A 10,570-nucleotide genomic window follows, 5' to 3' on the forward strand; every position below is an offset into this window, starting at 1 on the left:
CCGACACGTTTTGTTTTGCCCGAGCTGTTCATAATTCTCGCCCAAATCACAGCGAGAGTGGCTTTTGCGGGCTCTGGCGGTTCTGGTTTGGTCCGCCCGATGTTGTGTCTCGTTCGTACCGTGGTAAGGATAACTATGGCCGTGATTGTTTGATGTGTGCGCATGAATATAAACGACAACCGACCGGTACTTACGGTGCGACTGCAAGTGAGAGATGTGTTTCACCATTTTATTTTGTCCGCTCGTATCGGCCGCCGTCGCCATCTGCACGGGCTCCAACCGGGGCCCGTTTATCAGCCATCACTCCCCCGACTTGTGTAAGTCTCATCTGTCATTCGATCGTTCAATCTCCTGCTTCGGCATAGGGGCAGCTCCGGTTCACTTCATCCGCCTAACGATGCTCCTTTATCTGGGAGGTTTCATCTTTCGCCTGTTCCTCGATTACTTCCATCAATTTAAATTTTATGAATAATTTCTTTTCTTTTTGTTCTCGCGTCGTGCAAAAGACGTTTCTCCGTTTCCACGATCTCTTCACGACCTCTTCAAAGCGGTGCTTCTCCTGCTGATTTCCACCGTGTACAAACTATCATAGCTTCGCACGCCTCGTCTGCGCTCGCGTTTCGTCCCTTTCCGCGAAGGATGCAAAGCGAGACTGCTGGGCAGGATCGGTTGGTTCGTGAACTATTTTCTTGAACGATCGTCATGATCAAGTTGGAAGCATTTTGTTCGTGTTTCGTTTGTAGTTTCTTGCAGTGACAGAGTGCACACTCTTTGATCGCTATCGGTCGTCTCTAAGCATGAATGTAAAGCTGAAAGTTGAACGGCGGACTTTGTTCTCGGCACACTTGGGTGAAATCCACATCCGTACAACATAGTTCACTGCTTTGTTTTATTGCATGCGCTAAATGCATCCATGTTTGATGGTAGAACCACCCGACTCTGGCCCAATTTGGCGCTTGGGTGACTTATGTTTGTTGGGATGCAGTTTTCGTATAATAAGTTATTACAGATGCAGTACGTCGCTTCTCTATTGTTGTCGAAGTGTTTATGTTCGAAATCGATGACCAAAACCAGAAACGGGTGATACGATAACGTCTTCCGTCCGAGTTGCACGTGTAGGTAAGGTGGTTCGACATTCGTTTCTTCTGGGCAGCCAGAACTTCGAGAAAAAGGTCATGTGAGGCTGCAAAGGTTCGTGGCATCAAACCGAAGCGAACCTTGAGAAAAAACCTTGCACCGTCCTCAATAATGCAACATCGGATGTGTCCTTTGCCAGGATGAACGATGTGTGATTTTCGCCGAAACAAATGGTACCACACATAGGACTGGACACAATTGTGGGACGACAAACACGCTCGCCTTGACACACTGGGTGCAAAAGCATTGTCGGATCAAAACAGTGCAAAAGCTGGTGCTCAAAATTAAGCAGTTTTCCCTTGCATTCATTCGTTGACGATCCAGGAATGGCGAAGCTATTGATGCCTGACCCTTAAGCCCGGAAGAATTACGTGTCAATCTTTCTCGTTTACAAGCAGTTTCTCTACTGTCCAAAGGTGTGCTCAAAGGGAACCATACTATTGCTGCATGATATGCTGGTTACAGTCATACCCTAAATAATAACATGTCTGTTACAGCTTTTTAAAGGATCATTCTACGTTACAATTTTATTGTTTATAAACATTATTTTCCAACTCGCCATCTCGCAGGCTTTCTTGCTGTCCAAATAACTTTGAATAATGGTACTGATAATGGCATTCAAATCACCAATATCCCTTTATACGATTAACTGAACATAAGACCTTAGCTAGTAACTAATACACTCAAACGTTGGCCGCACATTGCACACGGTGGTTACACTGCTGGTTTTACCTAAACGAAGCGTTCATCTAGCAAGGTGTCTCCGAACGCTTACACCCAATGCCCGTGTTCCCTGATCCTGCCTGCATAAGCTATATACACAGCTTTCACATTAGAGTGTGTGTGTGCGCACTGATCGATGCGACAAGATCAGATAAAGAAGACGAAAACGGCATTGCCGAAGGTCATACGCGGCGGTATTGTGCCGTCTAATCACGTATCTGATAAAATATTAAGGTTGTAGTAGTAAAGCACCCACATGATCTGATTGATGATATTAAGACCACAGATGCGTTAGTAATCGATCGCAATCCGGTTGGTGATTATCAGTGCGCCTTTTTCCATTACGGTGACGAGCGATCTGTGGTTCTGCGCGATCGATAAGTTATGCAAACTACATTGATTGTGAATTAAGAAGGTATTTAACATTATTTAACATGTAACATAACATAGAATGTCCTGCTCTCGGGGTTCGGGATGTGCCTAGCTTTGTGTAAAGTGGAACTGTGCTTTTCACAGGTAGTAGTGTTAGTGAGCGCCATTTTCCATAGTTGGTGGTGAAGTGCGGTGATTTGTGAGTTTATCGAAAGCATAATTAGTGGTATTAGGCTGAAATGCGATCGATGCTCAAATCAATAGCAAAGAGTGTGCCTTTTGCAGGTAGTAGTGTTAGTGAGCGCCATTTTCCATAGTTGGTGGTGAAGTGCGGTGATTTGTGAGTTTATCGAAAGCATAATTAGTGGTATTAGGCTGAAATGCCATCGATGCTCAAATCAATAGAAAAGAGTGTGCTTTTCACAGGTAGTAGTGTTAGTGAGCGCCATTTTCCATAGTTGGTGGTGAAGTGCGGTGATTTGTGATTTAATTGAAAGCATAAATAGTCGTATCATGTTGATAGCATGTTTTAAAGATCGATACTAAAATCAATAGCGATAGTGCAGTGTGTTGTTTGTTTGGAGTGGTGCCAGTATCGTCAATGAAAATGACAACGACCGTACATAGACCTGTTGACATGTTTTCTCAGGTAACTAAACGTAAGTACACCAAAAGTGTCTATTTTACGAAACCACAAAGCTTAATAGTATTTGATGTGCACCAACTGTATACCAAGCGAAATCACAAAACCACAAGACATAGCCGGTGGTTTTCACAGTTAATGTCGATTGCACACGAACGACCTACGGCATAGCTTGCCCGGGTGTCCTTTATCAAGGACTTTCCATCGTCAGTGTGGTCCAGTCGGCTCAGGTACGTGGGCCATAGAGAATGCAGGGTTAAATTTTAAAGGCAAATATTTACAGCAGGTTGCCTTTCTTCGCACTGCTTCACCACTTCCTTCTCGTAGACTGTTGTCGTGGAAAACATTCCAACCATGGAAGGATATTGTCCTGTATACCTGTCCAGACCCTCGGGACGGGATCAGATAATTGCAACATCATTATAGATCGTCGGGAAGATCGCCGCCAGCTTATCCGACAGGACGCCATGTTTTCGACAATGGATAGTTAGGTTAGCATCACTGCCCGTGGTTCGCGACGGGGTCCGAACAGTTCATCGAATAGTCACCGTTGTCCAACGAGGACGAACACATTTTTCAAATCAATTCCGATCGGTGCGGAAACAGCATGCAGCCCTTGCAGCAATGAAGCAATGAATCAGAACAGCACTTTGGGTGCGATTCTGGTCAATCTGCTCGCAGCGTGATTCGGGCTAGCGTTGTCCCGTTTTCGTACAGTTATCTGTTCGTTTGCTTTTCGGTTCGTCCCACTTTCCTGGGTGGAGGTTGCTCCTGCTGGACGCGTTCATTGCGTGTTAGCAAAATATGTTTTCTCACTATCAGTGCTGTGGCAGCGGTAATGGGGAGCAAGCGCACGAGTCTCGCGTAGAACCGCCGTAGCAAACAGGACACCTGCATACGGCAACCGTGGGCTACGTTCGTGTATTTGGTCGGATTCGGGGAACGACCAAATTTGGATAACGTCGGAGTTCCGGAGTTGTGATCGGGATGTGGGTTTACGTTTTTCGTTTTCGACGATTGCATTGACGCCGGAACAAACGCACGGTAGTGATGGATGCCAAGTTGCGGTTATGGTGGCATGCAGTGGAGGATAAAATAATATTTAATGGAAAACGGCCGAAATGGTCAGGCCCCGGCCGCAGCAACGGTCAGAGTTAAATTTGACTTTTCTTTGCTCCCCGTTGCCGCGCTCAGTGTCTCTGGGAGTAACGGAAAGAGCGGGACATGAGATCATGGATGGAAAATCATAAAGAAAAGGATTGTGCAAGTTTTATTGTACATGGAAGCAAAATATGTAAACAAATCACAGCGGAATGGCATCGGCATGAAGAAGCCGGACGAGATTGAGCCGGGATTTTTCAGAGAATGGGTGGACCGAATGGACTGTGGTGGGTGAAGACGGTTCCACTGTTTCTCTCATGGCATGCCACGCTTTCGGGATGGCGCGGGTTGTGGATGAAGCTCCTCACACGCGTATAGAATGTCGGCCAGAATGCCTGCCATCCCGAATACAGGAATGGGTAAAACGAAGCAGAGGATTCTCATAAAAAAGGCAGTATAGCAGAGGGGTCCATCGCCGTGCCATTTTGGGAAAGAGAGCGCGGATCAAAAAACATACGCGCGTCAGATTTCAAGATTTGCAGTTAAAATCCGAAAAAGGATGAGCTCTACTATGCAGGTCAAGCGTCCTTGCTGCTGCAGGTTACTGTCGGTGGTAGGATTTGTGAAGTTTTGTGAATTATGCTGTGCGTGTGTATCTTTTCAATGCGTTCAAAGCCTCTTTCGCAGATTAACGTGCGTTGTGTTCAATGTAAGGTACAGGCCATTAGATAATAAAATGGAGTTTCGAATACACCACATCGGTCAGTTCGTTGGTGGTGATATCATATTGAACGGTTGTCCGTGCAGCGACAAAGGGATAAAGTTGAATACTTTTACGCAACACGCCGATGAGCAAAAATCCGGTGTGATTGCAGAAGGGAAGAAGGCAACAAAATACGTTCCTGTCCATATTATATTCATATTTAACGATCTGTTTTTGCGATGATGGTTTTCAACTCTCGGCTGGGTCGTAAATCAATGCGCAACATGGGGATATTTCGAGTTTGCGATTCTATGGAAAAACGATTTATGCAAACCTCAATCCTTGGAAACGTTGATTGAACAATAAAGTTTTCCATTGTGCAAGTTTTTTTGCTGTTGTTATCGTCCGGTCCTCTACGGCGAAGGCTGTTTGAGTGGCAGTTAATTGATTCGGAAATACAATTAAAATCCTCTTTTCAAAAAATACTGTCGTGAGCTGAACGGTTGCGGAGAGGGCAACCCAGGAAAGAACACCAAAATTGAGGGTTTTGAACGATCGTAACAAAACGGAGCGAAGGAATTCCAGTCGCGGGATCGTTGTTTTTCTTTCGCGCTGCGCAGGAGCCACCAGCGCCACCAAAATTGCTGTCGTTTGGAATGGACGCTGTGGCCGTGTTGGTTTTCTGATCGTGGTGGTTGTATCCGACGCCAGACAGGATCTCCGACCGAGGCCATCACGCGCTGGAGCCACCGCGATCGTCTTATGTTAACGAGGGAATGAATATTTGTTTAGATTATTGCATTTTTTGCCCTCTCGCATTCGTTTGCGCCTTCGCACCCGAGTCTCCAGAATGCCTCGAGCTCTCGTTATGTGCGAGTGGTGAGCATACATTTTTTTGTGGTTGTTGTTGTTGGCGCCCTTCTCTTTCTCTCCCGCGTCTTGGCATCCTTCTTCTGGGATAATTCCATGACGTTGGCAACGTGTCATGTCTTGTGATGGGTTTTTTGGGATTTCGTTTTCGTTTATCCAGCGGCCCTCGGATTTCTTTCCGTCGTCCTTCGCCATCCATTCGACTCGGTTTGCCCAGTGTTTGGTGGGTTGGCACGGGAGCTGAGGCGCCTGCTTGGTGATCGCCAGCCTTGGAAGAATGTCCTGTCCGCCTGAGGGACGGCCGACCGGGGCCTAGGATACGAGCGGGGAAGGGTCTTTGCGTGCTGTGGTTTAACACTCGCATTTTTGGCACGCCAACCCAGATTCGACACGATCCATCTGCGCGATGGCGATCAAGTGCGATAATCATGTGCTCGTCGTGAGCGCGGTACGGTTCGACCGGTGTTGTGGCGGTGGTGGTGCAATAAAATTCTTCCGTATCGTTCGAACGCACAGCATAGCGTTCCGAACCTACGTATTATGTGTTATTTAACAATTTATGACATGCAATTATAGAAAACATACACTTCGTAACGAGCTAGAGAGAGCACGGCAAAGGGATAAATGTTTCGTTTTCCATCGGTTTCTTTTTGCGAGGGCCTTTTTTGGGGAAGGAAGGTCCACTTTCGGTGGACCATACAAGTAACATACTAAGAACATTGTTGAACGACAAATATTCATACATTTGCGCTGCGAAAACGATGGTATGCCTAGCACGTGAGCAGAAGGTGGTAAGCGATAATGCATACTCTAATTTGACCTTTGATGCAACTCTCATAGAACTTTCCACAGATGTGTTTATCAACCATGGTTTCTGTTTAGGGACAGAGATGCCAAGAAATGTGAAAATATATTACGAACCGGCAACTGTCGGCTAAGTGATCGTGCTAAATGTCCAACCAAAAGCGATTGTCACCTCACTCTTTTGGTAGAATGTGTTTTTTATTTCCTCTGAAATGCTCGTAAGCCCTTTGTATAATTGTGCATTCCTGAAGATATTGCAATGGATCCCTCCTGCCGTTGAATTGCAGAACTGGGAAATGCCAACATCCTTCCAAGACCTCCTTTAGCATAGCCGTAACTAAAGAGCCATAAAGAATGGAATACAACCCCAACGCGCGGAAACGCAAACAGCAGCGAGCATCCCGCGCGCGTCTCTTTGGATCGATGGTCGTGTCAATACCTGATTGTGCGTTCGAATTCGAACACACCAACACCAATAAACAAGCGTCCAGTCCGCGATCGTACGCATCATCGCCACTCTCGCAAGAGCTGCGCAAAGATGAACTTTTTTTCTATTTCGCGCGAATATTACTGTTGGTTCTGGCTCGCGAGACTGCAGCCTCGCGTTCCATGTTGTAGAATCGTGAAGCTGCCTCTGCCCGTTCACACACACATACACTTACGCCAATGGCCGTGCGATCGTTTGGCCCGGCAGCTTCTTCGGTTTGCCTGATCGTTAAAATCTCATCCTCATCGACCCTTATCGACTCTTCTCACCTTCGCGGGTGAGAGAGCCGGGGGGTGAGAAGTGCCCGGGCAGCGCAGGACGGATGCTGATCGTTTTTCTTTACCTTGTTGCGTTTTTTGGGCCTTTTCTTTTATTCTTTTCCGTTTGCGCTGAAGCTACTTCGAGATGCTCTTATATTCTTGTTGCTAATTCGACGGTTCGTTTTCGGGGTTCCAGCGTGTGTTCGCTCGTTTCGTCGAGTACAGTGGGTCGTGTTGTGTTGGGCTCTTACGCCTCTTCCTGTGGGATCGGTGTAGGGCGAATATGTTCACGTTCGGAATCAAGCCTCTGTACAGTTTCTCTGCTGAAAGTGCTTCATGAAAAGAAAAACAGAAAGACAAACGATCATGGATGATGAGGATCAATCGTCTCGCGTAGCTCCTGCTGATGTTGCTGATGGCAACAAACAAGCGGTCAAATTATGCTCCGATGTGCTTCTGGTAGTAGTATGATGATTGCAACGAGAAACGTCCGGGAAACTCACATTAGAACCTTAGGTAGCAAGTAAATAGGGGGTTGGCATATGAGAAAAATCACCTGATTATTGTTTCTAATTTGTTTGCTCAAATGAGCGAACCAACTTCGAATGGTAAAGCCCACTGACTTTGAACCAAATTTTGCATAAGTTTATTGATAACTCGAGAGCCAAAACAAACTTGTAGGAGGATTTGTTCCATGTGAACACGTAACTCCGATTATGCTATTTTCGGCCCAACCTCGTTCGACTTGGGCTCCTTCATTGCCTTCTGCTCATATTCTATTTCCCTTTCAAAGCTCATCGGGCGTCGTGTTTCTCTGATCCTCCACTCCCCCGCGCCCCACAAATTCACTTCATTTTTCGCTCCTTTTCTTTCGCTGACTTTACCCCTTTACTGAATCCGCGTAAAATCTACCATCGCGTTCGCTTTTGGCATTCAATTCGACGTACGCTTTACGTGGCGACGTTGCCCACGCTGGCCTTCCTACCTCCGGTGCCGTTGAGAAGTTCTGTGGCCAAGCCTTGCCAAGAGAAGCAAGATGAACTTAACAAGAAACGAATTAGTGGGGATAAAGAGGAGCGAGAAAATAAAAATAACATCAGCAGCGGCATGGCCCAGGCCCAGTCAGCCAGCACTAAATGTGAAAAGAAAAACAGAACCGATCGCAAATGAGCGAACGAGCGCAAAGCACGGGGCAAAGAGTGTGGCGAACGACCGGTGGGCACACACACAAACACACACACACACACACACGAAACGAAAACCGCTGGCTGTCTAATAAGAATATGATTACAGGCAGTTCGCTGTTGCCCAAGAACGCATAAGAATCTCGATTCCCTGGTACTGGAAGAAGAACCCTTTCCCTCGTTGTTAGAAGCGGGGAAAGGGGGGAAGTGCAAGTGAACCTGGCGAGACGCGATCCTGGCAATCGTGTAGTGCGCGAGAACGGGTCGAAGAGCGAGCTAAACATCGATCGGTATGGGTGGAAAAGAGAGGCCAACAGCGGTGGCTGAGGGTGGGTGGGCGAGTGGGTGCAAGGGACAAGAAAAGCTCCCAGGGGAAAGGTGATGTGTGCTTTTTTGTTTTGCTTCTGTGCTCTCGATTACGGTTGCTGCTGTATTGGCAGCCAGTTTTCCATTTTTTTTTCCTTTTCCCCTTATGCTGCGCTCCGTAGGGTTGTCAGGCTCGTTAGCTGGTTACAAGAACGTGCAGTCGCCTCGACCCCTTCTGGCAGGCTGTGGCCAACACCAACCTGATACTCGGCACTCGGCAGGCTCGGGAATGAGTCTTTGCGTAAAAGAGCCACGACCACAGGGAAGTCGCTGACTGGAATCTCCCCGTTAGTTTCGAGCCAGAGAAGAAAAGTTTCCTTGTTCTCACCTTTTTTCCCGAACGAATTCCTACGCCGTGAGGCTGTTCTCGGTGTGCTATTCTCGCGGCCAGCCGGTTCCGTCGCTGCTGGGGTGTATGCATGCATGCAGCGTATTGTTATTCTCATGTTTCTTCGCTGTATCGGCCGGGCTCTCTGCGTAAAGGGTGTCAAAGGGGAAAAGCTTTTGTTTCTATTCAACTTCCCTTTGGGGCTGGAGCCATTCAAAGTTCTCAGGTACGTAACGGTGTGCGCTTGTGTGCGTGCGTGCGCGGACCAAGATTTGTAGGATTTAAAAAGAAGCCAAGAAATTGAACAAACGAGGCGTCGAACGATTGCTAAGCGTTTCGTTGGGGAAACGACCCATAAAGGCGAGAAGGAAGAGATGGTTGGAACATGATCGCAAAAAAAGACGACCAACCGGCACCGTGAAAAATCATACACACGAAAGCCGTTTTTGCAAAAACAAACGAACAGCAAGGGATAGGTGAAGGGTGCCACATCCCAACAAAGGGGGCGGAATCGGGGCTGCAAATCCGACAACCTTTTGAAGAATTAACTATGTGTTGATGTCCTTATTATAGGGGGCGTGCGTGTGTGTGTGTGTTTGCCCATTTTACCCATTATGCTGCAATGGCTGAAGGGTTGTTCGAAACCGAACCTGTTTTTGGATAGAAGATTAACCATTGATCGACACCGGAAGAAATGGAGTCGGGAGAGAAACAAAGAGATTCGATGGGGAGGGAGTGTTTTTATTTGTGGCCAATGTGTTTGGGATTTCTGCTAATCGCATTACAGACATCTTTCAATCATACACCGAGGGTCGATTTTGGTGCGTCGTTTTGTTGGGAAACACTAACATGTAATGGAGTTTCGGTAGCTTTCGGGTCTGTGAGGCGATTTCGCAGATGCATTTTTGCAGGATTTACGGTTGCTGCCGTAATTCGTTTGTTACGAGGGCATTTTTATGGGCCAAACTCGTGTTGAACATGGATCGTACAAATTCACATGGTCCTTAGGTGCACATGTAGGCGAAATTTCATATCTCATAAAGCTCACATCATTCTAAAGCTCGGGTAACGGCTACCTGGACCGGGTCGGGCAACGGACCAAAACCAAACAAAAGCGACTTTCGCACAGCAATTTTGCACAAATTAAGAGCATAAAAATTGATCACCCATTTAGCAGTGCAGAGAATTACCGCTGCAGAAGAATGTTAACGCGCCTCCCGGGAACTGGATCTCATCGTCCATCACCTCTCGCCGGCGACCCTTTTTCCACCGGCTCGTCGCCGTATCGGTTCGGATCGAAATAAGTGATAAACAGTTTTATGAAATTTCGTTTCATTAGGACCCGAACGTCGAGATTCAATCGTTCGTGACGGGCTTCACAGAGTGAAAAAGTGAATAGATACAATCATGGCCCGAACAAACGCTGCTTGGGCCTGTCAGTGGAAACTTGAGGACTTGCGAAACGTTGGAAGAAACCGAAAACCAAACAAAAAAAGAGCAGAATTTCTCGAAACGAAATGCTGATTCAACTGGTCTGTCTTCCCACAGCCGGGAGCATGGGTTCGCTGCTGGGAATTGATTATAAATCTTAG

Source organism: Anopheles stephensi, chromosome 2 (genome assembly GCF_013141755.1).
Source record: "Anopheles stephensi strain Indian chromosome 2, UCI_ANSTEP_V1.0, whole genome shotgun sequence".
NCBI classification, from domain to species: Eukaryota; Metazoa; Arthropoda; class Insecta; order Diptera; family Culicidae; genus Anopheles; species Anopheles stephensi.